The sequence below is a fragment of the Myotis davidii genome, unplaced genomic scaffold, assembly GCF_000327345.1.
Source record: "Myotis davidii unplaced genomic scaffold, ASM32734v1 scaffold135, whole genome shotgun sequence".
In the NCBI taxonomy this organism is placed as follows: Eukaryota; Metazoa; Chordata; class Mammalia; order Chiroptera; family Vespertilionidae; genus Myotis; species Myotis davidii.
Genome location: NW_006289813.1, coordinates 3,038,848 through 3,045,498, shown reverse-complemented (window position 1 = coordinate 3,045,498; position 6,651 = coordinate 3,038,848). Strand labels below are relative to the sequence as shown.

The 6,651-nt window shown below is 35.9% G+C and overlaps 1 protein-coding gene across 12 annotated transcripts in view; it reads left to right on the top strand.

Moving 5' to 3' along the window:
- Window positions 1-6: 6 nt before the first annotated feature.
- Window positions 7-6,651, top strand: part of ERBB2IP (erbb2 interacting protein) — a 108,273-nt gene continuing 101,628 nt past the window's right edge. For all 12 annotated transcript variants that reach the window (XM_006762410.2, XM_006762409.2, XM_015563053.1 and 9 more), the window contains exon 1: window positions 7-97. The gene's annotated coding sequence lies outside the window, so the exon portion shown is untranslated. The remainder of the gene's footprint in view (window positions 98-6,651) is intronic.

The following is a 6,651-nucleotide window of genomic DNA, read 5'->3' as shown; positions in this document are numbered from 1 at the left end:
AGGAGTTCGGCCGGAGCCCCAGTGACTAATGAAGGGGAGGAAACCATGTCTGGCGGAGCCCTGAGAAAGCTGCCCTGAGACACCGTCCGACCGAAAGGTAATGGGCACGAAGGGTGTCTCCAGGTCCCGCAGCTCCTGGGCAGGGAAGAGAAGAATGCAGTTCCTTTCCTCCTAGTTGTCCTCAGTTCTCCTTTGCTGCTGTCGGGCTGGGTAGTGTTTCAGGTGCTAAAGAGCAGAATCCCCTCCCAATTCCACATTTGCTTAAATTATTTTCCTTAGTTGTTCCCATGAGAATTTTTAGTTCATTTCTAAAAATTAGTTTGGTGGTAATTCCCAGGTAGCTATTTGGATTTAATCCAATAGTGAATCTGTATCTGAATGAGGAAAATTTGCATAAGAAAGACCCCCTTTGTTCACTAGGTCCCGAAGCCTTGCTTTTCCGGAGTATATGCGGTGTATAGATATATACATACACTTTTTATTTATTAAGTTGCTGAGCCTGGCAACTTTTGCTGTGGGAGAAAGTTAGTTAGGTGGCTGCAGCGAGTGATTTGCTGCTGTTGAGATGGCTGCCGCGTTTGTTTATACTGAGACCGAGTATCTGGCGTTTGCGTTTAATCCTATATAGAGATTTTTTTTAGTTCCAATCTTTATAACTATGTGAGAAAAGCCATCTAACCCCAAAAAAGGAGCCATTCTTAGTTGTTTTTCTAGGTAGGTAATATTTCTTCAGTATCTGGTTCCTTTCAGGCATTTAGAATCTTGTAATAATCGTCGGGTTAATTAATTGAAAGCAGCGTCTGCTCGGTGTTTCTATGTAACTGACTTAGTGGGAAGAAAAAGGAAGGGAGTCGTGTTATGGATAAAGAGTTAGGCTAAAAAAACGAACCCCTGTGAGTGGTTGGTTTGTTGGGAGTTCTCTGCAGTTGAGAGCAGAACACACAGGAAGGGAAGTGAAGCGCTTGCAATGATTTTCATGGGAATCGTACTGACAAGTAGCAGAGTGTTTTTTGCATAGTCGAGTGTTTACATGTTTGTGTCTGTCCTAACGTTGTGGCCCGCTCCACCTCAGTGGCTGGTAAGAGGTGCCCCACTCGGGGGGCAGGAACTGCGGAAGCGCGGGCGACATTCCACCGGTCAGGGCTGCAAACACTACGGAGCCCTCGGCGGCCCTTAGAGGTCCAGCTAGCTCTGGTCGCAGCAAACAGCGTTTCTCCAGTGGTGTCTTCAAAGTGTGTCTCCGCCCCACCCCCCATACTTTTGAGGTAAAGGGAGGTGAAAGTTCATACTGTGCTTTTGACTAGTTATTAAATAAATGTGAGATTCTGTGGGTAGGTATATCTTAAGTATAAATTGTTGAGTTTGTCCATGCTTCCCCAAGAAAAATTGTTGGCTTAAGTTCAGAGAAAAGAAAAGGTAGGTCTTAAAGAGCAGGATCAAATTATTTCACAACTTGTTCGTTGTTGTTTAGTAAATACATTTCAAAATGGAATTCTTTTAACTGTTTGTTAGTATATATTTTGATTTTTTCCCCTCAGAGCTTAATCTCTGGAAATCTTTTTTTTTTTTTTTTTAAGTTGGTAAGATTTGGGAACCACCCAGAAATTCCTGTTAAGTCAAAGTAGCCTTATCAAGGAATTTAAGTGCATAACTGATCTACTTTATGATTTTGGAACATATCATTAGGCAGCGAAAGGTTATTCCTGGGCACCTGAAAGAGCGGAACAAAATAAATGGCATTGAACCTCAGTTTCCTTATATGGCTTATACTTGGCCTCAGAGCAACAAAGCCTTAATGGAGCAAGTCTTTTATAGAGAATTATCACTTTAATTCTCCGCATTAGTAAATTTTACATATAGAAAGTATTGCAGCACTCAACAACTTAAATCCCTGTTTTTAGATCTTGTTCTTGAATTATTTCTTGAGGGGGCAGTATGTTTGCAGAGACACATTTTTTAGAAGCAAGATATTCATCTTTGTAGTTGCCATCAATGCCTCCCTCCCCTCCCCCTGAAAGGAAAAATTTACTTTGTGGATTACTTACACTTTTGTTAGTTAAACACTGAATTAACTTAATGAATATTAGGCCTTATGTTATTGTCACAGTATAAATATTTTCAAAGCCTTGTTTAAATGTGACAATGGTTTGTAAAGAAATTTTAAGAAGGTGATAATCAGTTAAAATATCTCTAAATGACTTTAAATTTCGGATATTCTTAGTATTTGTGTGGGTTTTCTCCGGTTAAATTGTCAGATCAGAGTATTTCCAGTATTTGCTTATATTGCATAAAATGTATATTTAATGGAACTGTTTATTTGAAGGTGCTAGTTTTCAGTAGTGATAAACTTAATCCTTCAAGTAATTAATTCAAGTATTACGTTATGAAGTCAGTCTACTGTTTGAGAACAAGTGGTTGCAAATTTTTCATGTATTTTTCCAGCTTACAGAGGTTAAAAAATGGAAACCAGCATTTTATTGTAATAACTATAGATATTTTACATTTATCATTAGTAAGTCTTTAAAATTCAGCTACTTTAGAGATATTGGTGCTGAGCTCTTGGTAGTAAACAATATCATACTTCAATAAACACACTTTAACTTTTCAGAAAGTTAGATGCATATATAGCACTTATTTCAAATAATTGCTTATAGATAACCTGATTTAGAGTTTAAGCTATTTTTGGTTTAGAAATAGATAATGGCAATATTTACAAAGTATTTGGGATAATGCAGAATTTTACTGGTTTTGGATGGCAAAGCACTTCTTTATGTAATTGTTACTTACCTAGAATTTTTTTTTTAACACATTTCACTGCTTTTCCCTCTTTCCCATCCATTTCTGTTACATGCTTTGTTTTTTTCTGGGAACACTGGATAAAAGTCCTAAAGATGTCCTTTTCTGACAACATATTGTTCACAATAGGCTATTCCGTTTTTGTGTGCATACTATTTGCTCTTGAATAGAAAATGTGTACATGAATTGTTGCTGTGTTATATTTGCTTTTGAATTTTCTAAGGAAATAAGTCCAGCACTTCTGTTTTTTACCTATCTTTGATTTATTCCACATTATTTGCTTTTTTTTTTTTTCTTGGTGCTTATCATCACTAATTATTGAATCCTACTACGCTCATGTTTCTGTTTACCTTTTAGCTTTCTCCTCTATCTTATATTTCCTAATGTAAAAAAAAAATCTAGCTGTTATTCCACTTTCTTTACTAATTCCTTTAGCTTCCTATTTTTAGTTAGCTTCATTTACTTCTCCTATTTTAGCTTCATTTACTTCCCCTATTTTCTCTATATTCAGCTGATGTTTCTTAATTATATTTTGTCCTTCCCCTCTCCTAAACTTTATTAGTCCATGTTTATCACCTAAAAAACCTGTTTAAAACCTAAGTAGATAAAGTTTGTCAGCCCTGTGTAATTCTGAATATCCCGTTTGCATTCCAACTCAGTTTATATACCAATATTTTAATCTGGTAATTAATATGTTGTTTTTATTTGTACTTTGTTGCCTCAATTCTTTTTTTTCTTTAATATCCCTTAAATTACCTTTGCTAAGATCAGGTTGTTATGTACTCTATTGTATTAAGACTCTCTACAACCACCTATCCATATTTTATGTGTTTGGCCTCTTAAACACACAAACTTTTTATCTATGTACCTACCTTCTACATTTTGTTCTTTTTCTTCCTGTCTCACCTCTTAAAGTTAGATGTCTTCTCTATAGTGTTCCTAAAATTTTGAAATTGCCTTTCTTTGTCTGTTTTTATGAAATAAGCACAGTGAAATTCTGTCATTCACTTTATTCTTGTCACTTCAAATTTTGTTCCATGTGTTATTGGATGAAGAAGGCCTTGCCAGGCTTTATAAATAAGTGATAGTATGTAAGACAATAAAAAAGAATATCAAAAAATTAAGTTAATAAAAGAAGTACCTACTTACATGGAGGTTATTTATGACTTTAGGTATAGAATGTAGTAGAAAACTTGAAAATAAAAAGACATCTAAGAAATCAAAACAGGCAAAATAAAGTCTGAGGACTTCATTCATAAGGCCATCCTTATGCCGAGCCCATTTAATTTTGTATATAGTAAGCTGTTTCCTGCCTTTTTGGTGTACCAGAAGGGGTGAGGAGGCAGTTTGACAGCATCATAAAGTTATGGCCTATGGCAGTGGTTCTCAACCTTCCTAATGCCGCGACCCTTTAATACAGTTCCTCATGTTGTGGTGACCCCCAATCATAAAATTATTTTCGTTGCTACTTCATAACTGTAATTTTGCTACTGTTATGAATCGTAATGTAAATATCTGATATGCAGGATGTATTTTCATTGTTACAAATTGAACATAATTAAAGCATAGTGATTAATCACAAAAACAATATGTAATTATATATGCGTTTTCCGATGATCTTAGGCAACCCCTATGAAAGGGTCGTTCGACCCCCAGGTTGAGAACTGCTGGCCTATGGCGTGACAGCAAGGGAATAGAAAAAAGGAAAAAAGACTGAAAACTTCGAAGACAGGGTTGTCTTGGACAACTTGCTTTGGGACAGAGTGCCTTATATATTTCATTTGTCCTTAGAAGGAGACACTCTATTATAGTATAGTATAATTAGAAGTAAATAGCCCTAAGGTCTTAGGATCTCCTTATATTCTAGCAAATTACTGAGAATCCAAAGCTTTGGTTTATGTGGGTTATATTTCCCATATTAGGAATTTTAAAATATTAATTTAAAATAACAATAAACTATGCATAACACTGTCTTAAAAAATAACTATTTTTCAAAACAAATCTTAAGCCAAAATGTGGGATTGTTATATATTTCTGCAAGTTCCTTATGTATGGTTGAATAGAAAACAGCTCAACTTGTCATATCCACTTGTACATTCAATCTTTCAGTATGTTTTGGTTGAAATATATGAAGAAAATCCAACATTATACAGATATTGTTTGAAAAGGGGAGGAGTATTTTCATAGCCTTTTTAGGTGATTGAGGGTATTCTTTGATACCATACCAAAAATTTTTTTAAAAATATATTTTATTGATTTTTTACAGAGAGGAAGGGAGAGGGATAGAGAGTTAGAAGCATCGATGAGAGAGAAACATCGATCAGCTGCCTCCTGCACACCCTCTACTGAGGATGTGCCCGCAACCAAGGTACATGCTCTTGACTGGAATCGAACCTGGAACTATTCAGTCCATAGGCCGATGCTCTAGCCACTGAGCCAAACTGGTCAGGGCACCATACCAAAAATTGACAAATAGTATTTTAAAGGGTAGCTGCAATGTCAAATGTGAAACCATATCAATGAATTCTTCATTTCTTGTTACCTAAAAATTTATTGTTTTTCTTGCATTTTGAATATTTCACCTGCTCATGGTTTAACACCATATATTGGTGTTTGAAAAGTACTCTCCAGTGTGGGGCATGCAGGAGGCAGCTGATCATGATTCTCTCATCATTGATGTTTCTGTCTCTCCCTCTATCTTCTTTGAAAATCAATAAAATATATATATTTTTAAAAATTTTTTAAAATGAAAGAAAAGTACTGGTTCATTGAATTACACATTTTCCCCCACATTTCATTATGCATTAACAAAAAAAAATGTTTATATCACCACTAATCTCATCAGAAAGTCTTTAATTTTGTGAAGCTCTCAAGCTCAAAGTTTTTACCATTCTAAATTTTCACTTGGAAGCTGAAGTATTAATCGTTGGTAACAAACATGTTAGTGTCTTTCCTTTGAAGTTGCAAGCTAACTTTATTTTTGAGAAGTTGTCTGTCAAAAAACGGTAGGGTAGTTTTCTATTTGTTCGTTGGTCAAATGGTGTTCCATGAAAAAAAGGTTAATTACACTCATAACTCAAAATAATTATACAAGAGCTTTAAAGAAAGACATATATTGAAATGTTGAGATGGAATAAAGTTATTTTTCACCGCTTCATTAGAGATATTTTATATTTATTTATTTATTTTTGAATTTTAGAGAAGAAGGGAGAAGGATAGAGAGATATTGAGCCCACAACCCATGCCCTGGCTGGGAATAGAACTGGTAACCTCTTTGTTCATGGGTCATGCTCAACCACTGAGCCACAGTGGCCAAACCATTAGAGATATTCTTAATTGAAAGTGTCATTTAAAAACATATCTGGGCCCTAACCGGTTTGGCTCAGTGGCGAGCATCGGCCTGCGGACTCAAGGGTCCCAGGTTTGATTCCGATCAAGGGCGTGTACCTTGGTTGTGGGCACATCCCCAGTAGGGAGTGTGCAGGAGGCAGCTGATCGATATTTCTCTCTCATCGATGTTTCTAACTTTATATCCCTTTCCCTTCCTCTCTGTAAGAAATCAATAAAATACATTAAAAATAATAAAAAGATATCTGGGAGTATGTAGTATGGTATTAGTGTGGCTTGGTACCACAGCTTATTGTGTGCGCTAAGGTACTAGCATTTTTTTACCCACAATTTCTTTTGCACCATTGCTGTCAGGAAGGGGCACATGATCTAGTATTATTATGAAAATAGTTTTGACCTTGAAGACTACTTGAAAGTGTCTCAAACTTCCAGGGACCTTAGATAACACTTTGAGAAATAGGTGAATATTGGGATTTATGGAGCTTTCATACCCCCCCCCCCCCCACG